Genomic DNA, 25,400 nt, shown 5'->3' on the forward strand with positions numbered 1-25,400 from the left:
TTCTGCCCTGCTTTTATTCCATCCCAAGAGCGGCTCGCCTTTCCTGAACGGGGATGCGAGGTTTTTGAATAAAAAAGCCGGGATCTGGCTGGAACACACACACGTTTGAATGTGTGGATGACTGGAGGCCTTCTTATTATCTCCGCTGTCGGTTTGTTTGCGCTCACCTCGGTGAGAGGCTGGTTTTTAATGAGGCAAACATGATGTCCTCCAGGTCTGCGCTCCGCGTCTGCTCCTGTACGTCTGTAGGGCGCCTGAGCCCAACAAAAACACACTCAATGCCACCAACGCCTCCGGAGAACTCTCCTTCTCCGCTCTCATGTGCTTTCAGATCTGGCTCTCTTTTTGTTTCTGGGTGTTTTTATTTTTTTTTTGTGCATTTCGGGTCAGCGGCTCCACAACAGCGCAGCTCAGAAGTCTGAAGAGAAGGACCCTGCAGACCAGAAGCTGCTCGAGCATCGGCAGAGAGTCCACGTGGTGCGTTTGATCATTTTGAAGGGACATCTGATTGAATCGAGCCTGTTTTCGGTGCCTTTCATGGAAGCTGAGCTGGAAACTCCTCTGTCATCTCAGAATAAAAGAGGGCAAAATTCCTTTAATCAGCATTTCCAGCAGATGGTCGAGACGCAACTGCACAAGTTGATGTTGACAGTTCTGATGGTTGCACCAGTTATTCCATTAAGCTCTGACGACGTGGCTCTTTCAGTCCTTTTTTCCGATATTAGCAGCAACGTCCTGCTAAGAGTGATTGAAAATGCTGCTGTTTCTGTTAAGCTACTAGCCCGCCTCGCTGTAACCATGGCATCAGAACACGCTACTGCTGCTAGCACGGATACAGCTGCCATTAAACCCTCTCGTGTTAGGCAAAGCTTTTAGAAGAAGCCACCCACCAGCCTGTTTAAACAGGAGTGTCGGTCGACGCTGCACCTCGGTTCTGCTCAGACTTGCAGGAGTTTGGCAGGAAGGAGCTCCTCTGGCAGCCTGTCCCATGGAGCCAGGACACGGAGGTCTGGCCCTCTGATAATTCCTGTCCAAATGTCTCCCGTCTGAGCAAACAAATCCCACCGGCGGGGCCAGCTCAGAGGCCCGTGAAGAATCACAGGCGGCGATTTCTCTGAGTAAACCTCCATGTTGGAGGGTTGGAAGGACATTAAAGCGCTTGTCCTTCCAGCCTCGCGGTGCGATTTCCTCAAAAACCCGCCCAGGTCAGTCAGCAAATCGGCCCTGACTGACTTAATGCTGCAAAAAACCACATCTTCTTCCATAAAACTCCACGAGTTGGCTGGAGCAGCAGTCAGCAACGGCGACGGGATGGCAGCAGCGACCTTGTGACGGTCAATTCAGTGAGATTGTGCGTTGCGGAGGCACATTCTCCGATCCCAACGGCTTCAGTCCTTGAAGCTCACGGTTATTCAGATCCCACAAATCTTCTGTTTGGGCAGAAAAATACAGCAGTGACAGAACCAGCGAGCTGTAATGGCCGCCGACAGAAAATTATTCCAGCTATTTGCGGATAAATCCCCATTATTATGAGGACCGGAGGCTTTTCTGTGTGCTTTGGTCTTTTAAACTCCTGAACTCCGAAGACTCGGGCTCCGAGGGATTCACCGTCCGTTTTAGTCGACAGGAAACAAAGTCCCGTGATTATTTTAGCGCGTTATTTGTTTGGCCTCTTGCGATTCATCTCCTCTGAATGCTTTTGATTCAGGGTCGCTCCGGAACATTAGATTAATTCTCTGTCCTGGCAGGAAGCCCACCAATTATTTTTAGGGTCAGCTGTAATCAGCGCGACGCGTTTGTGCAGATTAGCTGAGAGGCGTGTGATTAAACAGGACAAAGGAGATGATCACCACGTCGGGGAGCTTTACGATACTTTACGGTCTGTTTACTCTGAAATGATTCTTGTATCTCTGGCAGCAACGCTAAATACACACAAACACACACTACTTTTAATGGCTTGAGTCCAGGATGGAAGAGTAACTCTGACTCCTAACTGGAGATTTCCGTCTTCCAGGGAGAAATTCCAGAGAGGCTAACTGGGCTGTAGGATACCTGCCTGCTCCGAAGGAGACAAATCCTGGCAAATGTTCCTGGAAGACGCAGAACACACTCCGGACGTGAGACGTGGACACTCTCACCTCGATTCAGGCCGCTGTTGCCACATAGTGTAATTAAAGACCCAGAGGCCGCCGTGACCACGTGGTTTTATGGGATTATTGTTGAAACAACAGACATCAAGGTAGCACGGAAGTCTTTTTGGAAAATGTGCTCATCTTTATGGTGTTTTTGAAAGTTGGGAGTCTGAAATTTAAAGAGTGGGTGGGCATCGGTCCCGCGAGCAGACGTGATTCAACACAGCTCTTTTCTCTGGTAAACTCGGGTTTTTCTGCACAAAGAGCAATTTCAGGACAAAAGTTCTGTGGAATGTAAATAGATATTTTCCCCCTTTCCGAGCGAAATGTTCCTCGGCCCGACGTTTCCTCAGAATTCCCACCCACAACCAGATCAAACCCAAACAAATTCACTCTTTTTCTTTATCAGTCTTGTCAGCTGCCGGAGTCTTTGTTCATCCAGGCGGGAGAGGAGGAGGAGGAGAGGGGGGGGGGAATGAAAAAAAGTTGAAGGGAAACAAAAATCAATGCAGAGAAACCCTGTTAAGATTGGCTGGGCATCACCTCTCATCAGTATTCCTTCATCACTGGAGAGGCTGGAGCTGCTTTAATTGTCCCTCTGCAGACAGAGAGGTTTAAAAGAAGAAAACATCACACCCGCGGAGCCGTCACGAGTAAACACACTTCGCCATCGCTCCACCTCCATTATTTATCGGCCTTGCACGTGTCCTTGCCTAGAAGTGCCCATTTTGCAACCCACTCTACCCACTGTTCCGACACACCTCAGGGAAAACCAAGATCCAGCGGTGGTGCTAATGGGACGTGTTAGCCCGAGAACATGCTAACGCTAAGCTAACGCGACGACCCCCTGCTGCCGCGGCCGTGGTCTCGGCAGCGCCGCAGCCGAGCCGGTGTCAGAACCGGTTCCTTCCTCCTGATGCAGTGGCGCCTTTAAACAAACACCACCGGCGACGGTTTTGGAATTCAAATGCGGGAAAACGGCCGTCAGCTGTGTGTCACAGAGAGGCTCGTTAGTCAAATCCTTTGTCTAAACAGGGATGAAAGGACATTTTCATAATAGATCATTCTAATAAATCCCACTTCAAATGGTGGAGAGCACAGGTGGACTGGGAAAGAGGCCCTGACCCCGTCTGTGGGGGGCAAGAAGATTCCGAGTTGCCACTCAAGTGCTGTCCTCACTGTGAGTGTGTGTGTGTGTGTGTGTGTGTGTGTGTGTGAGGGGTTGAGGAGTGGACAGGAGACGTTTGTGTTTTAAGGTCTTTCTGAATTGGAACAGACACGAACTGTGAAGGAACATTAAGAACGGGCAATATTTCCGCTATGTTCTCGTTTTCATGATCACAAGTGTTGGGCGATCAAACGGTTCTGGAAAGAGTCTGGAAAAGTCTGGTAAGAGTTGGCTACGGTCGACACCAGAGGAATCTGAGGAGGAGTAATTGGCCTCTTCAAGACGAACACTTTCCCTCCTCACGTCGGCGTGAAACAATCTCAGATGTAAGAAGGAAGACGAGGGGGTAATTAGCAAAGATGTCGGAGGCTCTCCGGAGGCAAACACCTCCCGCATAACCAATGCAGATCAGGCTTAATGTCGGCGGTGATCTGGGCGTGATCCTCTCTGCATGTAATTGGACTTGAGAGGGGTCACGCGCAGCCGCGGCATCGTTGGAAAGTACTTCTGGGTAATTTCCCTTTAATCTCCTGAAGATGCTCTTCTCACAAGTTTTTCTTCTTTGTTACTTTCTGAGGAATTCATTCCCCCACACGTGTCATTTTACACGCATGTTCTATTCTCAATAACCTGAGTTCTTCAGTCCTTTTCTGTCCACGTAACTCAGAAGACGTTCAATTTTTGGACAATTAAATCGGTTTTAAATCTAGTTCGACTCCAGAAGACGTCAGTTATTCCAGTTCGTGCAGAGCAAACAATAATTAATAACAGCTGTTATTAATTAGTTCCACTACATTACATGTATGTGATCGGTCCTCTCTGGTGGGCTTCCTGCTTCTCCTTCCAGCTGAAGGTCTGAAGGACATGATGAGCGGATTCCCACAGCTTCTTTCTGTCATCTTCTCCAGCCCCGATGGCGAGAATCTGTCCCGCGATGCGACGATGGAGTCAATTTTCTAGCAAGCTGAACCCGAGGCGGACCACTCCGAGGGTGATTTTCACCAAAGTGCAACTCAATTTTATTTAATAGCGCAACGCAACCTTTGAGATTGCGGAGTGAAGCGAGTGGCCGCCGAGTGCCTCGGTCTTCCACGCCCTCAAATGGGGACGAAAATGTCAGAAAAAGTCCAGGGACGAAGTCATTTCGGATCTGAAGAAGGAAAAGAAAATCTGATTATTTACTCCAACACTCTGTAAAAGAGAAACAGGAAGATGAATTAACTGCGTTTATTTAACGCTTAATGACGCCACTCATGTTTGTCAGCATTTACGAGATCCAAAGTTCTCGCAGCATGACGGACACGGGGGGGCTAAATAAGTTTCGTAATAAACGTATCGTAAAGAAAAACTCAGAAAGTACAAACTCATCTTTTTCTAATCATCATCTTTCAGAGTAAAACGTTGGAATTTCAACTTGACAGTCATCGAATAAAACGCATCGCCCTCGTCCAGAAACACGCTAACATTCGGTAATTTCGTCTAGATGAACAGAAGCAAACTCGGGGAAAATAAAAGCAGCTCACTGTGACGTAACGACGTTACCGAGGTGTCGTTATCCCAACTGCCCTTAACAATTAAACCCAATAAACAACTTTCCACAGACGCGTTTCAGCGACCAGACGGACCCTCGTCAACAGGTCACACGAGGTCGTGAGTGATGCCGCCTGGATCCCAGCAGAGCTCATTACAACTGTACTTGTACGTAATCGTGTTAGCCATCGATCCGCTAATCCTCTCATCTGAAGACAGACGCAGGGCTGCTGGAAAGGAATTAAAATAATGAAACCTTCATCCCAACTCAGCCAGATCAAACTAGGGAAGAAGAAAGAAGGAGGGGGGGGGATTTCTGCTAGCTTGATAGGATATTTCTTTTATTTTGAACTTTAAACAAAGGCGATTAAACAAATATGAGGGATAGATAATAAATAAGAACGGACATCTAGTTCCACACCATCCGTGCGCACGTAATAGATGACACACACATACAGAGAACATCATTAAATTCAGCCACATATCCACGACTGTAGCGTCCATATTGACAACGACGGTGAGGCACACGACAGCTACAGACCACAGAACGATAGACTTCCACAGATAGACTTGCACAACGTCTTGAAGCTCAAGTTGTCTCAGAAATAATAGATTAAATGGACTTTACCTTCATGTACTGGTCAACACCCTGAACATGCATCCACGTCTTTTGTTCTAAATTAGCGTGCCTTTTGTTTTGTCAAGGTCGAGTGCTAGCTTGTTGTTATCGAGCCGATATTTGACTCATTTCTAATGGGATCTGTCCAAAAGATGCTGCACACTCTCACCTCACCCCAGGATATTTGTGTCATTGGCAAAAGCAAAGAAGAATTTTAATAGTATTGTCTTGCATGTATCGATGTATAGGATGAATAGTTTGGACCAAGCAGTGACCCTCGAGGAGCACCGCAGGCAAAACCCAGACAGGATGACAGGTTTCTCGATTAAGATTTCATGGATTTTCGTGTCAGATGCTGACTTGGACAGTTGTTCCACATATTTGTTGTTGTCTATAGTCTTTGAGATTTCCTCAGGACTTTTGCTGTCAGTATTTGGACAGTCTAAAAAGACATTTTCAGGTTTGTTGATCTGACTGGTTTGATTCACCAGTGTCATTATGATCAGGGGGTGATTTGCTCCTGATCTTAATCAATAAAACATTTAGGATAGTTGCACCGACGTGAGCCATTTCTAATGATGTTTTTTAATAGTCTCTTAGTATTTTTTCTATTCATAGCTCCTAAACTGCTGTTATGTTCCTTCACACCAATTCCGATGATGTCGGGTAATTTTTGTATTTCTCATACTTTTGTTCTGCTTCTCTGGTTCTATATTGAATAAATTCTCTGCGTAAAGTGATTTTCTTTTTGCAGGCATTTTGTAAAGCTTTTGTGATCCACTGCTGATCTCCTTTGGTTTTCTGCAGAAATGTTTAAGCGGACCAGTGCAGGAATTCAGTCTCGACCTTCTCAACATCTGCTTCAACATATACATAAAAGATAACAGCTTATCTTAAGAGATAAGAGGTTACCTTTTAGGACTCTTCTGTCCTGATCCCTCTGTGGTATATTTCTGGTCATGGTGGTTCTCTTATAGTTGCTGTTGTAAACTGTAAAGGCTAATGTGGCACCTATAGGCTACCCTGCTTGACGTGGTGATTCTGGATGTAGGCCAGGACTATATAGTGTGTTATCAATTGTTCTGATTTTATGATTCCTAACATTGAGAAGGTCAATGCTGACGTCACCACAGTGTCCCAAAGTCATATTTTTAGACATCAATGTCTGAGCCAGGTGGGTGCAGCTTGTTATAGATTTTTCTTCTTTTCTATACATATTTCTAGCGTGAGACTTTCAGAAACATGATCCTCCACTGCTGAAATGACTTAAATACTCCTCAATGTTTAGGAATTAGCAAACGCGCTGTGTTGAGTGCACCTTGGATTCACAGACTGCGAGTTTATGTCTCTGCAGACCTGTTGGTGATAAGACCTTCACCTTCACCTCTGTTTGGGACCTGCTCTCTCTGGGCGATTCCTCTATCACACCGAAGACCAGCTTGTTTGGCCCTAACTGCCCCTGCAAGTGTCCCAACTTAGCTTTGACAGCTAGCAAGCTGCTAGCTTGTGTTTTGTGATGGTTGTTTTGGTGCACAACCCTTTCTGGGTACCAAAGACTCGCCTTGATTTCTTGCAGCTCTCTTGCAGGCGATTCTACTCTTGAGTTTTCGGAGTCCGTAATGATTTTGACGAAGCCTTTGGAGTTTTTGACTACGTTGAACTCGGCTAATTTTATTTCGAGATAGAAGCAGAAACTGTTGGAAATGTTGGCCAGCTAATTTTAGCTCCTGCTAACTGCCTGCCAGGATGGATGATCGTTTTTTTTTTTTTGCAGAATACCATCGTACCGGGGCAATGGGCCATCGGCCGAGATCCCACACACAACTCCCCACTTAATTAACACATACGAAGTCCAAAATTGTTGTCAATTAGTCAGTTTGTCAGTCTCTTTTATCCATTAATAGCGCAGCCTTCAACTCACACTCCTCCACTTCCTGACTCACCCAGTTTTGATCCCTCATCCGATCAAAGACTGGACAAAGGTTGGGTCGGAAGGGTTTGAATACAGGAAGAGTCAAAGCTTCAGCTGCTCCTTGACGTTTGATCCGGACCTGCAGGATCATCAGGCTTTGCTCTCAAACATCTGGATGGATACCATCCCCCCTGCAGCTATTATACCTCTCTGTGCTAACAGGCAGCCGTTGTCTTTGCACCAAGCGGCATGTTTTCCAACGTTTTCTGGGTCGACTGGAGCTCGGGTTGTTGAGCGGTGCCTTCAGCAGCTGATGTGTCCTGGAGCGGAATTCTGAACCCCAGAGAAGCTCTTCATGTGCGAACGAATGCGATTATTAATTGCTAATGATGTAGTGAAACTCTGGTCTTTAAAAGACTCAGGGGAAGCTCACGTTTATACAGTTAATTTGCCAACTTTACGCAAAAAAACACCTTTTCTACACAGACCAATCTTGTGACCCTCTGCTGGCTGGTTCTGGTGTGGTTGAACATTTTGACCTGTGTGAACAGCTGTGCCACAGTTGTTTATGAAGAGGCGACATGAGGTTCGATGTAAAGCTGATGAAGTTCAGCGTGCTGTGAGAAGAGCTCGTTTAGCTTCTAGCCGTAATAATCGTTAGCTAGACTTCATGTCAGCCATGACAGCGAGAGGCCGTTATCAGAACATCTGTTTTTGTTTGGAACGCTGCTCATGAAACCACAAATCCCGCAAGAGTTCCTTCATGTCACCGGGAGACGAGACTAATCGGTCCTCATCGTGGCCTCCTGCCGCCGCGTCCACGCCCCCCCGCTGAGGGCACCGCCAGAAGCATCAACCACACGTCATTATCTCCTGTTTTGGCATTTTGCTTTTCTGATAAAATGGAGATAAAAAAAGACCATTGAGCTGAATGAGTTGTGTCACTGCATGAATAAAAAAAAGTCGGTTAATTTGTAGTATTTAACAGTGAGCTGATTTGTATCACTGGTTGGCGAGCTTTGCTGTTCAGATTTTTTTATTTTAATAATCTAATGAAAGTCTTTTTTTCCCATTAAAACGAGAGATTTACTTCAACAAGACACTCAGAACTGAGGATCTCGACCTTCAGCTGACAAAAATAAAACTGGCCTTTCGTGGATTCAGACCTTCAACCTTGTTCGGATCTTCTGCTGGAGCACAAAAGACATTTAACCGCATTTACAAACCTCAGCGGTGAACTCGTGAACACGAGGAGTTATGAATATGAAGAGCAACAGCAGAGAATTGCCCCTCGGCTGAACAACGGGGGAGGTTTTCTTTGTTTCGTGGCTAAAAGGTAATTTAGGCTAACGGGGAAGCGTTATTGTAATAAGAGGCGCAGTTATCTCTTCACGGCCGTATCATTGCAGAGATCCAACCGCCTGGAAGACAATAATCTGTTTTATAGACCACATAAACTGCTCACAAACGCCTTCACATCGTCAACTGAAGGGGTGAATTTTTAACAAGCAGCCTCTTTGTCTCGGATATTTAATGCTTTTTACTGACAAGACACGAAGAGCCAAAAACACAAACAAAAGCGTCTCACGCTGCCCTTTTACTGATGAAACTGTTCATCATGTCAGCGCCATCTCAGCTGAATAAGCGTCCATTTGAATGCTGGATCTAAAAGGCTGATCTAAACACCCCCAAACCTGTAGGGGGCAGTATTATACAGTTAGCGCCTAGCATACAACATAAAAGACACTTGTGGAAACTGAAAGATCCAAAGGAACATTGAGAAAAACACCGACATCAACCAACTGGGAACTGATTGAAAAATGCTGAAGCTCTGCTGTTTGTGATGCTAACAAGCATAAACAGCAAATCCAGCAGACGGCGTGAAGAATAAACACGCACAAATTCGGCTCGTCTGCCTTTAAAGCAGAACCGGAGCCGATGAAGCGATACCAGGCGACGTCCGTCCAACTTCTGAGCGATTTCAAACTGTGTCCTGTAGCAGCCGCAAACTTCTGCTCTTTATTTGCATTTAGATCGCTTTTATCTGCTCCGGGAAGTTGATTCCGACATGTTCGGGTTGTGTTTGCCAAACAAAAGCGTGAAAGGATCTCTCCGTATGGGCTGATAAGGACTTTACGCAGCATTATGCAAAGATGTCGCAGGTGCCGAAGGATTAGCATACGCGGCGAGCTCAATGCAAATGAAACATTGTGAAGTGTCGGCAGCCATTAGAGGAAGCTTTCAACCGGGCGGATCAACGCCGCAGCGACGCCAGAGGTGTCACCCGCTGGTCTGGTCTGAGGGCTAAATGATAGGATCGCGGAAGAAGACGATGGCGGATCATCACGCGGGAAAAACAAGGCCATTTATCTGCCCTTCCTCCTCCTCGGGTTGTCCCATGCGTTCGCCTCATTGATGATGTCAGTATGGACGACACAGCACGATTATTCCTGATTATTCCGGCCTGTTGGCACGTTAGCGCCGTGATGTCTCATGTCCTAAATGACTGGTGATTGCAGGGGTTTAGCCTGAAGGCGGCTAAACGCACGCCTGCGTTTTCATTATTGTGTCGGAGGACAAGAAGGCTTTTTTGATCAGACAAAGACTCTTAAGCACAATAGAGCCCCGAGCCAGGGGAACCGGCCCAATAGGCACGTCGTATAGAAAGTTCTGCTGCCGTGATGGACTCAGAGTAGCCCATTACATGACGGCCGAGCTTTCATCTACTACTTCAAGGAGGTAGAGAAGATAATCACCGCTGTTATTCCCATCTGATGTCCCCCAAGATGCCTATTACCTGCCGCTACTTGTGGAATACAGAGAGATGGATTCGCTGACCCAGAAAGGGGGTGTGGAGGTTTAAAGGAGGTTCTGAAGGGACAGATTCAGACTTTCCTTCGTTGGCCACCTTTATTATCCATCCCGGTTTCATGTGATTTGATGATTTTTCATCGTTCTAGTACGTTTTTACAACAAGGTGTCATCAATCACGTTAAATCTCCCGTTGAAAGTGACTCTTATCCAGAAAATTCCGAGCCCCGCCCGCTCATCAGATGCACCTGATGCTAATATGGAAGTTGTGACAGAGACCAGATCAGTCCGTCATACTTAGCAAAGTTCAGGAAGAGCGTGACTAATCGGATCCCCCACCTGCGACCCCCTGCTGGCAAAATCTGGAACCTGTTGGCAGCCCAGTCAGAGGAGGCGGCAGCAGGCTGTCCTAGCAACCAAAGCTAATTTTAGGGGGTCGCATCCGGCAGCGGTGACGTTGTTGATCTTGTCTGTCATCAACGTGATGATGAGAGCTGCAGAAACAAAAGTGTGAACTTACAATGTTACACTCTGGGAGTGTGGAGGGGGTGTTTTACCCCCCCCCCACCCCCACCCCCCTCCCCGCTCTCCTGTGATTTATAGCTGAATTCTCTTTTTGATCAGGGCAGAATTTAGCGTCTGACATCTGTGAACAGATTCTCGGATTCGGCCATAACTTCACCCGTCCTCTCATAAAAGTGAATCAAAATGAAGTCCTGCATATTTAATGGCCGTTACAGATTCTCTGCACATCTCATGCGCCCGTTTTTTTTACCTCCGGAGGCTGAATTGTTTCAGACCTAATTAACTCATCTCATGCATTTTGTATTGTTGTAAGTGAATTATTTCCTCATAGTCAAATCCCAGTTTAGATGGATCTACTTTTCCGGCAGAAATCTGGACACTCAGAACCTCCAAACTCAGAACTCCCGAGGTCGTCTGCCTATTGTCTTCTGCCGTGCACGGTTGACGGTTTCTAGAAGAATGGAGGAACAATGACTGTGTTTGTTGACCTGGTGTGTGTAAAGACAGGCCTCCAGATGCTGAATATCGCCCACGCAGCGAGCATCCACATCCTCCGACAGGCTCACGCCGCTCCCGCAGGTCCACACGTGTCCGGGAACAATCCAGGCCAGTTTTTAGACGAGCAGACGCTCTTATTGTCCCATTAAAGTTAGAGGAGACTCAACAATGTCAATATAATTCATTCATTTATTAAAAAGCCTGCGGCGCGGAATATGGAAATTGCAGAGACGTGCGGAGCGAGGGTGGTGCAGCGCACGGCGCTGCGACACCTGCAGGGGGTTTTCGCTTCCAATCCGGTGATATTTTGAAAGTTTCACACAGGTTGATTGGTTTGTAAATGCCAAGAGAGACACTGTCGGGAGGCCGATGATTAGCTCTCGTCAACGTTGTAGCTAGCTGTCTTTAAAGCTTCACTGTGACATTCTTAAGCTTCCCAAACTCTGGGCTGGTCTGACATCTGTGATCAATCCCCAAAAGCTAGTTCCCCAGGCTCCTGGGCCTTTCTGGGGGGGGTGGGGGGTGGTATCTCGTCCATGCCTTGAGTTCTGGCTGTGTCCCGGGGGCAGTCCTAGGGAGGTCAGAACTTCCTGCAGTTATCTCTAAAGGTTGGTCAAAACTCCAACAAATGTGTGAGGGCTCTAAAAGGTTCTGTACCGGGACAGTCATTGGCGTGTAAGTTGCTTTTGCCAATGAGAACCTAAATAACCGTGTAATTATTTCACACTTTCACATCCGCTCGTCAGCTACAGCAGAACAAAAATAACACCATCTGATTCCATTGTTGACGTTAATCCCGTCAGCCCGAAGTTGCAGGGTTGGAATCTCGGATCATACAACAGGACCTGAGGGGGCCCGCTTAACGTTTTTGCCCTGTGGCCCCCGGCTGGATGAACAGAGCCTCTGGAGGTGAGAAAGTAAAACCGTGATAAACTTGGCTCAGAACCTTCTAATAAAGGTCAATCAGACCCTGAGAGGTACAATTACTCATGAGCGGAAGGATCCCGGCCGCGTCTCTCCCGCGATGCCATTTGTGCGGGGATGTTAATCGATACGAGATGCTGCAGCTAGCGTGGAGCCGTGGGTGTCGAGGCTTTGCTCCGCCGACTCGCTTCAAAGGGAAGCGTTACTGGATCCCGGGCGCCGTCGTCAATTCAACGTTTAAATAAAGAAGGTATCATGGCTCATGAATATTCAGCACATTTATTGTGAAAATGCTGGTATTGATCAGGCTCCCTGACCCCCCCCCTTCCCCAAACCCGCCTCCCCAGGGGGGAGGTGGTTCTCCGTGTGCAGATTATACTCTGCAATGAGGGCATCAGAACGGGGCCTTGCCTTCCTTCCCCCCTCATCTGCAGCAAATCCGACTCCCACCGGTTCAGGAGGCCCTCCAGGGGCCCCTGTCAATCACGACCCTCCGCTGAAAGAGGCCAATCACGCTCGACAGGGGCGGGGCCACATCAGGTCGCACGCGCCAGAAACCTCACGCTCATTCGGATTCCTGAATAATGAGCTTCGATTTCAACGGGCGCGGCGAGAACAGACAGAAGTGGGATAAAACCCATCGCACCCCCCCTCCGTGTTCGGAGCGGCGGGGATCAGATGCTCCAGAAATCACTGTAAACAAGCTGTTTGCCCTCGAATTATTGTTTTGCATTATCTGATGGTAAATAGGCTCTTAAATTTAGAGAAGATGACGGCGGCAACCCGTGATTGGTGCGTAATCTGGCCTTGTGCGCGCCGCTAACACCCTCGCCTACAGGGGAGCGCGGAGAACATTTCAGGGCATCGACACAAATGTATTTTCTGCCGCTGAAATCACAAAGTGACAGCGGCTGCTGCCAGCTGGAAGGTAAACAAGCGCTGTTTGTGTCACGCAATTGTAACATTTGCAGCAGCTTTGGGAGGTTTTGCAGAGCCGGGAACCGAGAACCAACAAAACAGAACCTCCAGAAACCTTTTAGCAGGATTCTGCTTGTGTCCACAGTTGTAGGGATGAATTAAGTGTAGCCAAAGCTGCTTCTGCAAATGCACATTTAGCATGGCGAGATGCTAATGCTGCTCCGGCTCCTGAGAACGAGGCTGGAGGACAAGAGTTCCACATGCTCATGTGTGATGCTGAACCAAACCAGGACTTTTAAACTGCTTCCTGTTCCGTGACTGTGATGTTGAAGGCGGCGATGATGGCGTTGCTGTAGGTTTAGATTAACATCTTAGATGAGTTGTGTACGGATGCTAGTCCTGATACCCTGACGTTGCAGGGATGGAGTCTGGGAGGCGGTCACTTCTCCAAATATCTGATGGCTGGCACCGGAAGCCAAGCGCACATCCTCAGATACGCAGCCATGGATTTATCTGAAGACTGATCTCCATCCACCACGAAGAGAGTTTTAAGTGGATTCAGAACCACAGAGAGAACAAGACTGACTCACTCTGAAGATGCTTTTTTGGGGTTCAATTTCTAGAAATTGACAATGGGAACAGATGGTGAATAGAGACAGCTGAGAGGTTTGTTTTTTCTGGTGGAAAAACGAGGATTTAGATGCTGAGCGGAAAAGAACAGAGATCGATAACTGAGGTATTTTAATGGCTGGATGAATGAGGCAGGAGATACTGACAGTAGGGCTTTAAACATCAACAAAGACTCTCTTCTACAAGAGGAATGGAAGATGCTCATCAAGGCAGTCCTGCTGACAATAGCATTGACCTCCTCCAAGATGGGAACGGAACCCAAGATACAATTGCACATAATGCACATAATGCTTAGAAGTTTCCTCCATTTGTGCCCATTTAAAGCCTGATCTGCTCCTGATTATTCAATCAGAAGATACAGAAAAATCCCCAAGTTTCTGCTGTGATGATGCGTCGAGCCTTAGCACTGTTGCTAGCTAGCTGAGAAAACATCTCGGCGTGGTTAGCGTGTTACCATCGGCCCCCTGCATCCGAATCCTGGGACACTGCAGGGAACGTGCGCAGCACCGTGCACGCCGAAGCACCTCTGACTGCAGATGCGGTGAATCGGGCTCCTGCTGACCAGCAGAATTGGGTGTCTGCCGCCTGGACAGGTCTGATCTGGTGATAGATTAAAAGACAGAAAGGTGTTTTATTCCCCTTTTGAGCGGGCGGGTGGAAACAAGTGGAGGTCTTGGTCTGACGCTCCAGCAGATGAGGGGCAGGACGGCGAGGCCACGTTGTTTTAATATCTGCAGATGGTTAGTTTTTATTCTCAAGTCTTGTTTTACGGATCATTTACGGAACTGATGCGTGGGGTAAAAACCAAAGCACACAAATGGAGATGAAAAAAAATAGGATTTCTTTGCTCCTGATTTTGAAGGTTTTCAGGGTCTTTTGAAGCAGATTACTCAGGCTGGGTAATTCTCAGCACGGCCCCCTCATTTGTTATTCTAAACAGGCTGTCATTGGCCTATTTAAGGCTTGTAATGATGAATAATATGTTTTTGGTGGCAAATATTCCAGCTGGTTACATCTGGAAGGAAGGACATGAGAGTAAAAGCAGCCTTAATGTTGCTCTGATTGTCTTTGGTGCTTCGGAATCTTCTAAATCTCCCTCTGTACACTTTCTGCATCATCACTTGAAGCCTCTGCTGGCTCCAGGTCAAAGAGCCGTCTCCTGGCCGTCTTTGATAGGCCGCTCATGGCGTTGGAGGCTTACCTGGGATCGCTCTGGAAACGCGCCTAATTTTCTGGCCCCCAGTCAGATGGCGGCCCGGCACAAACAGATGGGCCCTCAAAGGACCCTCGCTCCTGTGCTCCTGCGGAAGGATGGGATGAAAGGGCTGCTGGTGTAAAGGAGACAGGAAGTAATTCCTCTCATCTTCTCATTTCACGCAAATGAGCGCCAGTGATTTTCGTAACGAGTTGGCTGGCAGCTCCGGCGAGGGAGGCGGAGACGAGCGCCGAAGACCGTCGGACGGGGACAAACAGAGTCGGCTCTCCAGCGGAAGCTCTCAATTAACAACAAGGAACTTTAAATGGCGTGAGGGAAGCGAGTGGACGGCGGCGTGCCGTAAACAGCTTTGTTGTTGTTCCCTTTGATGACTCTCGTGTTAACACGGTGCAGCAGGACGCCTGATTCGCTCTCCTGTAATGACAGTTCGCACCAGCGGGATTATTCTGCCGTACCGGGTTTGTTGTTCTCTGAGATGCTCCGATTTTACGGGCTCAAGCCCGAGGAACATGCGGGGGAACCTTGTGCAAGGGAGCGTCTCTTCAGGAAACTGGTTCCTGCTGGTTGTGAAGCCTTGTTTGGAGACGATTCGAGGTTAAAAAGAAATCGAGTCGCCGCCATCTTGGGTTTCTTCTTGACAGTGAAAAGAGAAAAGCGACCTTTGGTTGGAGGGTGCGATGTGTTGGATCTATGCTGATGACGCCCATATGTGCATGGTGGAAGGTCACCCTCTCCGATCCAGCCCGGTGAGAGGAAGCCTCCTCTCAAAGCCGAGACCGAGACGTCCTTCTGTTGCTCAGTTACAGGCTGTGATTCATAGAACACAGGTGGGCCTGAAGGTGGGTCGGTTGTCTGATGAAGCTGCGTCTTCGTGTCAGACCACTAAAAGAAAAGGCGGGAGGATTAAGAGTCCGCCGAACACTCGGTAATCAATAGGCGGTCTGGATGGGGACACAAACAGGCGGTCGAGGAACCACAACCGTCGAGTCAAAGCCGCCTCGCTGCCTCCATTTTCACCACAGAGCATAACGCCCCCCCCCCCCCCGACCGGCCGTGATTACGCGTGTTAGTGCCGCGGTGGCGCTCCTGATTGCAGCTACCTTCCGAGTTTTATAATTTGAGCTCAGCTTGTGGCCTTTCTAATTCAGAGAGTGGAATAAGAAGCCTCCCGCTCGCCTGAATTGTCGACTCTGGATCTAGGTTGAGTTCCTCTTTGATGAGAGGTCAGAACCCGGGTCATTAGCGTCCCCGGCGCCGACGGAATCGAGGGTAGCCTCGTGTGAATTGTAACCTGGTCTCCGAGAGCACTTACAGTAAAACCTGAGCAGAGAAAGCCCTGAAATATGGCTCTTTATGGCAGCCAGCATGTACTTTGACAAGGTTAATGAGCTCTCACTATCTTTAATGGTGTGTTTTCCGACTCATGCGTCTTCATAAAGACCCCCTCCCCAGCGTCCGCAGGCGAGCGCGGCCGTTTCCGACAGCTGTGCCAGGCGAGCGTCTGCACCGGCGTGAGGAGCCCGATGATGAATCGCGTTTCCTCCCAATGTTCAGCTCACCTTGCAGAACCATCAGCAGATTACCTTCATTTGTCCGGATGCAGTGAGGTGAAGGAATGAAGAGGAGGTGGTGAAGTTCTGTTAATTCTGTTCTTGGGGGTGGCGGGGGGGCGTCCCGAGAGGGGTATTAAGGAGTGAGCAGAGCGAGGTGAGAGCTTTCGGGCTCAAAGGCTGCCGGGTTTAAACGCACGCAGTCATCGCAGGAAATTAGAGACCCTTCATTCGTACTCGCTGCTAATTTTCTTCCCGCGGTGGGAGAACAGGCATTTTATTCCGCGGAAAAATGGAAAGCCGAGACTAATCGTTTTATTTTAGGCTCCGCGACTCTCCCGCTGAAGCCAAGCGGCAACGGTGGGTGACATTTAACAGCCACCGCGTCTGAAACTGCTGCAACAGTTGCGAGGAGGGAGAGACGAGGGCGTTTCTGGAGGGTCTCAGGAACCGGCTCCCAGGGGGCTGAATTACTCTCAGCTTGACGAGAAGCAACAATTAGCAACGACTAAAACTTTGCCGTGTGGTTTACAGACGTGCCAGCGAGGGAGGGGAGACACTCCTGCGTGCTGAGATTAGAAATCCGACCTTTTCCAGAAACATTTACACGTTCTTCACGTAACGTGCTTCGGAATGTTCCGTTTCTGCTGCCAAGTCCCCCAAAATAAGAGCCGCGGCAGAAGAAAAGGTGACGGAGACGGACCCTTTCGTAGAGGAACGCCGGCGGAACCGGCGCACGTTTCTGCACGCTGGCGCAAATAGGCGCAGAACAGACGGAATCAACGGCAGCGTTTGTGGGTTCTTGACCCCAAACTTGGCCCCGCCTGGGATTCAAACCCACAACTCTACACGTAAACCCCTCCCAGATGTGACCCAGCTCCAGAAGGAGGACGTGGGCAGAGAAAACCCCTGCATGGTGGTCCAGAGCTCCAGACACACTGCGAAAGCCTCCACAACCAGGGTTTGTTCTCGGCGTTCTGTCCACGGTGGCGAGGGGCCGCACCTGAGCGCCGGCCCCTCGCCGCCCAACAGTTGTACTCAACTTAGAACAAACGGCAGAGCTGTAGTTCAGCAGGAGCAGGCGGAGCGAACCAGGAGGTTGTCCTGGGCGATCAGGAGCCCGTGGAGGTGGACTGGGCCCCCCTCAACGCCTCCACTCCTTTAAACCGCTCCGCCTGCCTGGCGCCCGGCACCGGAGTAACGATGGTGGGCGCACAATCGCGAGCAGATAGGCGAAGGTCATCCGCTCGCTGAACATGATGGAGCGAGCCTCGCCGCGTCTCCATCTCCTTCTCTTCTCTTTGATGGCTCTCTCCATCACCTGTAGTCACAGCTCTTAACATGTGTTCTGCGCTCCGCCTCTCCGCACTCCGTCCTCGCCGTCTCCGCCCACCTTGTTCATCCACTTGCCCTGGCCTGGAGACGTCATTGAGAGAACCTTGAGATAGATGAGGTCTGGAATGAGAGGCAGGCGTCGTCCCAGGAGGAGAATAGAGTTAGAAACGCCGTAAATCAGAGCGCATCATCGCGGACGGCGGCGGCGTTTTGCCTCCCAAGCCCATAAACCCAAATGCAATAATGTTTTCAGGCGGGACGGCAGCAGCTGTCATAAAATCAAACATATGCTCAATATGGCCGACGCACGCCGCTGTGAAATTGAATGACGTGAAACAGGTGGGACGGCGCTCCTGGAAAGTCCTCATCCGAATCTTCTCCGCCACTTTAGCGACGCCATTCCGACAAGAGTGGAAGCTCTGAGGACCGTAGACATGCGGACCCTTTAATCACCTTATTATAGCATTTTAGTCGCCCCCCTAGTGGCCATAAGCGGAACATCATATCTTCCTTCCGGCACATTAGAGTCCAGCGGCGACGCGATAAATCAGATTTCCACACGAGCTCGTTTGTATCGCGTCAGAGCGTGTTTGTTGGCAGAACATTAGCGCTTTGATGCACTTCCATCGTTTAAATGCAACACTTAACCTTTCTCCCCGCCCGCGTTCGCAGCTCGCGGCAGCCACTCACTCAATCACGCCGCGTTCCTGTGTCAGCGTCTTCTGTGAGCAGCGCCGCCTGTTCAGCCGCAGACGCCGTGATTTGATTTGTACCACAGCGGCTCAAACAGATGCTGCACGTGCGCGTGCGCGTGCGCGCGTTGACCAGATCCCATCTGCCTGAAGCGCTTGTTCGGCTCAGAGGAGATGATGTGGGCAGAGTGAAGAAGTCCCTGTTGGTCTGGCCGTTTCCTGTCTGACTGAAGATCAAACTAGGGATGACGTCACGACCCATCAGATCCTGCCGGGTCCGTCGGGTCTGTCGGGTCTGATGACCCGAAAGAGAAAAGAGTGAGGCCGCTGTCAGTGACAGCAGAGCAGGAACTCTGACTCAGACTGGGTCTCAAACCCATTTAGTCTGATTAAAATGGTAAAAATGTAAGGTGGAGGTCAGAGGTCAGAACCACTGAAGGACTCCCTGTCAGACCAGGAGTGTCTGTTTAAACTGGTTCTGATTTAATCTGATTAGACTGAGATTAGCAGTTTTGAAGAGGTGGTCCGGGCGCTGCTCAGACGATGCCGACACACTTAAATCTCAGCCTTCATCTCTCCGTTTCCTTATTTCCTCCCGCTAACGTCTTCAAAGCTTCCTGCTTTTTGTAGTTGTCAGATGAGTTTGCAGCTCTGAGGACTTTACCTGCCTGAATCAAAAACACGTGAACGCGGCGGCGACGAGCGCGGCTTCTGCACCCCCGACTCTTAAATTAGTCACGTATGAGAACTTCAGCTCCCCCGACAGCAAACAGCCGCCGACTTGCGGGCGCCTTTGCTTTTGTTCGTTTCATCTTAACTTTGAGTCAAAAATAATGACTTCAGACAAAAGCGCGGAAATGTCAGTGCGGTTTCAATGGGATTTGATCGCGTGTGTCTAGAAACAGCTTAAAATAATAAGTTATTCCTTCAGAGTTTCTTTTTTTCTCTTTTTTTTTTTACACGTTGCACCATTTGGATGTCAGGAGCCGCAGTACCATACCCGACCACCAGGGGCAGCCAGCACTCCCCACTGGAGGGACGCTTCACATTTGCTAAGTTTTGAGCCGACTGATGGATAAAACATTCCTCAGCAGTGCTAATGACCCAGCTAACACTGAAACGGTAATTGCTAGCCACCCTCTGGGACCTTTTTCCTTAATTAGTCCCTGTGACAACAACGTTGTAACCTTAATCGCCATCGGGAGTTGACGTTGTCACCCTACAAGCACCCGGCATCGCAGCCGTGCCCCTGCCGGCTGGCACCCTGATAGATTACCCCTGCAAATGTCTAAAGGTTGAGCCTCTCACCTCCTGACATTTTGCTACAGTTTTGGTGGAAAAGCGGGGAAAAAAACCCAAACTCCAAACACCGACGGCAGCGTTAAGTTAATGTCAGGCAGAGAACAACAAACAGTTTATTTCTTCTCTTTTTTCCACCTAATAAAAAAACCCCACACCCCACGTCCCCCCCCCCCCCGCCCGTGGACCCAGACCGGCACTTTTCACGCTCCCATCGCAGTTCTCCGATCCCAATCCTACCGGACACGCTGGATTGGCGGGTTGCCGCTGACCTGAGCTCTGGAGGCTAACGAAAGAAGCATCCAACAACGTAACTTGAGGGTTCTCCTGGAGTTCTGGGTTCCTGAATCAGCGTGGAACAGGGGAATCATTATGGGCTGCGTGGCGATAACGCCGCTCCGACTGCCGTGTAATGAAGCCGTCGTGAATAAAAGGGAGTGAAGTGGAAAAAGAACTCCTGTTCCATTTCAGTAATTCCATTTGTAAAAGACAGTTTGTCTTTGTGCTTTCTCCATGACTATTGATCTAATTAATTCACGCTGCTTAGCATGAGGGAAGCTAGCGAGGCAGAAGTTTTCCAGCAGCCGGCGTTCCTTAATCCTGACAGGTTTTTAATTTGGCCTGTCAGATAAAAGCTGCCGTAATTGAAAACACCTTGAGTCCGTGTAAAGATAGCAATAATGGAAATTAGCCCGCTTTTTTTGGGCGGCCTTAATCACTCACACGAAGAAGAAAGTGGCTAAAGAAAGGCTTTTTGTGCATCCGGAATTGTCGGCAAAAGTTACAGGAAACACAATTAAGCCAGGCGAGAGCGACAGACACAAAGCAATCATTTATGAATTTGTAATAAGTGCAGAGAGAAGCAATTTAGTCTGTAGAAATTGGAATCAGGCGAATGATTGAGCTCCTGCCAAAGTCCTTGTTAGCTGAGAGCTTTCTTTCTGAGCGCTAATGTATGTGTTTGAGGGAACCTCACGTCTGTGGAAACTCGATATGTGGCCATTTTTCTTTCCCATTAGAGGAAAGACTGCAAAACTAAAACTGATCACTTCTGTAACGCTACCCCATTTCATTATTCCGCATAGGCGGCGCCGGAGCAACTTCCCGTCCGATTAATAGCCACGTCGGGAGAGTTTGCCAATGCTAATGCTTGTTTCCTCCCAGACTGAGGGTGGGCCCGAACTACATCCCTGAGGGACTCCGAGTTGTTGCAGTTTGGACGTTCTTGGTGGTTTCACAGCAGCAGTAAATGCAGATTTATTTTCCATCTTACATTTCTGCTCTGTAATTGAGAGTTTAGCCGCGGACTTATTATGGGATGTGGACGGCTGTGCTCATTCTGCCGGCCGATGAGCTCCAGATACCAGGCTGAGATTGTGGGATGGGACTGGAGTAATCCCAGGTCACCTTCGCAGCGGAAATCCCTGAAGGCACCAGCGCCGCCCCCCCCCCCCCCCACCCCCCCCCCCCCCCGCCGCCCCCCGCCCCGTCTTCCCCGTCTGCCTTCCTGTCTCTCCTGGATTTTCATTTTTCATTTCTTTAATCCCTCCATCTCCTACGTTAGCCTAGCTCGGGAGCCCTGTGTGTCTCTGTTAAAGGTTACACCGCTAAGCCGTCTGGCTTCGCGTTAGCTGCACTTTGTGCACCTTCATTTTTACTCATTTTTGGGACGTTTCAGCACTCGTTTGAATAAATAAGTGACAGAACGTGAAAATATCGAATCAAGATCGCTGCTTATGTTAGTGGACGGTGGTGTTTGGTGATGCTAGCTAACGGAACTGTAAACGCACCCTGATAAATTACAAGGTTTTCAGATTTTAGTCACATGCTGGCTCACTGGTGCTAATTAGCATGAGCCGAGAAAATTAGCATTGAGGAAGGACTACGGTGGTGCTTTTGCATGTTATTTTGTTGCGCTCTATCATATTGAGCTAGACAAAATTCCACTGATAGCAAATGTGATGTTTTGGTTTTTGCTGTGGGCTCGTTGCCACATGGGTGATGTTGCGTGTGACCTTAACGCTGGGTGGGCGGTCACCTCCCCGCAGCATCGCATCGTGGGTCATGAATTCTGGATTACCCGGCGGAGTTGCCGGTTTTCCATGTAAATGCACTGGCTTGTGAATTAAATTTTGATTCCATCAGCAATAACAGACAACAAACGTTGCCTGAAAGATTTGCCTTTGAAAACTCTTCCAATCTCAACCCACCAGGTCCAGCAGCGAGACGCAGCGGGCTACACTGCCCCCTGCTGTCCGGGCGCTGTTACTACAGCTCAACTGTCGCCTCCCTAATTAGGGGACTCGATCCACTCGAGGTGGTTGCGCCTGTTGTTACCATGAAATATGGACGTGCTGTTGTTGGCGGGACAAGAGAATCCACTCCAGACATGAATCCTGCATCAGGGACGAGGTCGGACTGCGGTTAAAGTGTTCAAAATAAAATAAACATGGAATAAGGCGTGGAGGTGGCAGGGCCCTTCAGCCCAGCAGGGTTCCGCCTGTTCGGCCCATGAACCCAGGTAGCTGACACATTTTGATAATGGGGAAGAGGCGGGGCATGTTGTTGTCATGGAAACGGTCATTGTTTTGATTCGGGGAGCGTGAAAAGGATGGTGAATTTTGTGTAACATCAGAAAAGACTAAGCTAATGTCCTTTTTGAAAATCTATATAATTTGTTTCCCCTTTCACTTAAAAAACTGTTACTGTTAGAATAAAACACTTCTTTTATTACATTTTCCCCCGTTTTTGTCCAACATCAACTGTAGTTCTCGGTTTAAACGCAAGATGGAGCCCTTTGACAAGACTTCGAGGAGGAAAATCTTTCTACTCTTTCATGAAATCAGACCAAGATGCAACTATTCTTTGTTCCCTCACCACGAACACGCCCATTAGCTTCATGACAGGAAACAGCTCTTCAGCTGTGTCTCTTTCAAAGTAAAACAGGCACTAATTACACACACACACACACGCACACACACACACACACACATACACACACACACACACACACACACACACACACACACACACACACACACACACACACACACACACACACATTTTTAGGAGACCTTGAATGAAGTTTTCACACCAGGTTTCCATGACAACTCTTGAAGGGTTGAGGGAGGTTATCCTGTCACTCCTGGACACCTAATCGCTTGCTCGCCTTGATAAATCCAGACGACTTTGGGCAAAGTGGGCGATTCCTCAATGCCTGGATGAGTTGGACTGAACGTCTCCCCTCTAGGACCCAATCTTTACCTCGTTGCCCTGAACACCAGAACCGCCAGAACCACCAGAACCTTGCAATGGAACGGAGCTCTGCACATTTGTTGACAACACCGCCACCTAGTGTCTCACTAGTGCAGCTGCAGCTGTGTTGAGACCCTCTCATGTCTTCTTCACCGCTTTATCCGTTTTGGGGTCACAGGACCCTATATGGGCATTTGTGGGTTCAGTACCTTGCCCAAGGGTACCTCGGCAGTGCTCTGAAGGTGTTCTGGCACCCTCCCCTACTACCAGGACACCGTCCATGTTTTGCACTGGGACTCGAACCAGCTCCCAACAGACTGGGCGACCACCGTTTGGACACTGGTTTGGACTAAAAAAAAGAATCTGGCAAAATGGACCAGTAAAACCAACAGCGACGCTCTTCGTGATGAATTAACTTCCCTGAATTAGCGACCTGGACGATGAGGCTGGAGCTGAGCTGACGCTTCCTCAACGTCCGCGCTGCCCTCTCATTAGCGCCGTGTTTGTGACAGTAATGTCCTGGACGGGCCGGGCGTGCCCGCCATGATAATCCCCTCATCCTTTCAACCCAAACTCCAGCAAATGAATGAGAAAATCGGGGGAGTCGTCCTGTTTTTTCCCCCTCTCTGCATCCGACGCTGAGGCTGCTTCCTCTTTCAGGGACCACGTCCCACTAAGTGGACAATATTCCGAGCACGTCTGTTGCATCTCATTGTTCCATTAATGCACGACGTTGCTCCCCGGCTCCTCGCCACCATACATTATCTCCCAGTCTCGCCAATCCTTTATCTTGCCTCATCTTCTCCTATTTTTTCCCGGGTTCTGAACCCCAACTCAGAGTGATGTCATCGGAAAGCTGGAATGTGCTTCCCTTGCATGTTCTGGGAAAGACGACCTGCTCTATATGATGTCATTGCTTTAAAATGAACTTTGGATAAACCCAAACTCACCACAAACTCGGGTCAACGTCGGGTCAACCACAGCAGTGCTGAATGAAATTCCGGGCGGGCCGCAGGTCATGTGACCGCGTGGAGAATGGCAGGACATTCGGTTCTGATGTGACATTAAAGCGAACAATTAAAAAACCCAGAGCTTCAACTGATATAAAGCTACTTTTCCATCATTCTCCAATAATTCCTTGGTCCATTAGCTGTTACCGTGGTAACCGCTGTTCTTTGTGTGGTCCTTCCCTGCGTTGTCGTTGTAATGCTGCTGCGCGCATTAATATTCTGATCTGAAATAACTAATTATGGCGGTTCTGGGGCCGACGCCATGATTTGGGTCCAGATCTGGTTCCTGGAGCAGAATTTACAGTCAAAATGGGTTTTCGGGGTTCAGCGACCGCACAAACTTTATTTTTCCCACCAAGCAAAAGTTCCGAAGGGTCTGTGAGCGGCGGGAAGCTGGAAAAGCCTCCGGACACACACGCAAACACATGTTTGCATCTCAGCCTGTGTAGCCATGGCAACCACACAAAGCTCACTTACAACTAACATGTTCAACCTTCTCAGCAGCGAGAAGCAAAGAAAGTCTGTCGGAGACCGCTGAACTCGCCAGGGCTCAGCGGGAGGTCAGGGAAGGCGTCCGTGGGGTCGGGCTCGGTTCCTCCTCCAGGCGTCAGCCAGCGCCGGCCCGACTGCTTTAGAGTGACAGTCCTGGAGCCACACGGCGCCCCCATCAGCCCGGGCATGGTGCTGGACTCCTGGATCTTCTCCCTTTTAAAAAGAGAACGGGATTTAAAACCACTGAACTTCCTGCCAGGTACCTCTGAAGGTGGCTGTTCTACCGCCCAGTTGGGTGGGGAGAGAGAGAGAGGGCTGTGGCGATGGTTCTGGGACGGACCAAAACACCAGCAGGTTCTGTGAATGACCCAGACCTCCGCCGTCCCAACAGAACCGAAGTTCTCCAGCTTCAGACGGTCATTCAGTCCTCAGAAATTAAAATTGTTACGGAACAACATCCAGTCCAGTCTGACTCGTCTCTTGCTCATAAACATCCACTTTTCTATTTTTACACCGGCGGGAGATAATCGTGCGTTTCCGAGGTCGGACTGACCACCTTCCCTAACGTACGTCCGCCGAGAGGCCGACCTGCTTCTGCTGGGTCAGAAACATTAGCAATGCAACTTTTTAGCAGCCAGAAAGGAAAGTTCACAGCCTGAACCTCCTACTGGGACCAGTGCTGGAGGAGAGGAGCAAACAGGAAGTCGTTCTCAGCCCGGTGGCGGAGGTCTGTGTATTAATGACATGTAAGAAAATCGAACTGATCCATCACGGAGACGTACTGAGTGCTCTGAAGTACTGAAATATTACCAAAAAACAGCCCTCACAACATGTTTTTTCCTCCCTCTTGAATACGCAGGTCTGCAGGTCTTTTCAATTACATG

The 25,400-nt window shown here is 49.0% G+C and overlaps 1 long non-coding RNA gene across 1 annotated transcript in view; it reads left to right on the forward strand.

Annotated features, from left to right (window-relative positions):
- LOC130513791 (uncharacterized) overlaps positions 1-2,519 on the forward strand; it is a 38,357-nt gene extending 35,838 nt beyond the window's left edge. The window contains exon 3 of the long non-coding RNA XR_008946833.1: positions 2,015-2,519. This is a non-coding gene — a long non-coding RNA (uncharacterized LOC130513791). The remainder of the gene's footprint in view (positions 1-2,014) is intronic.
- Positions 2,520-25,400: the final 22,881 nt, after the last annotated feature.

The sequence above is a fragment of the Takifugu flavidus genome, chromosome 17, assembly GCF_003711565.1.
Source record: "Takifugu flavidus isolate HTHZ2018 chromosome 17, ASM371156v2, whole genome shotgun sequence".
NCBI lineage: Eukaryota > Metazoa > Chordata > Actinopteri > Tetraodontiformes > Tetraodontidae > Takifugu > Takifugu flavidus.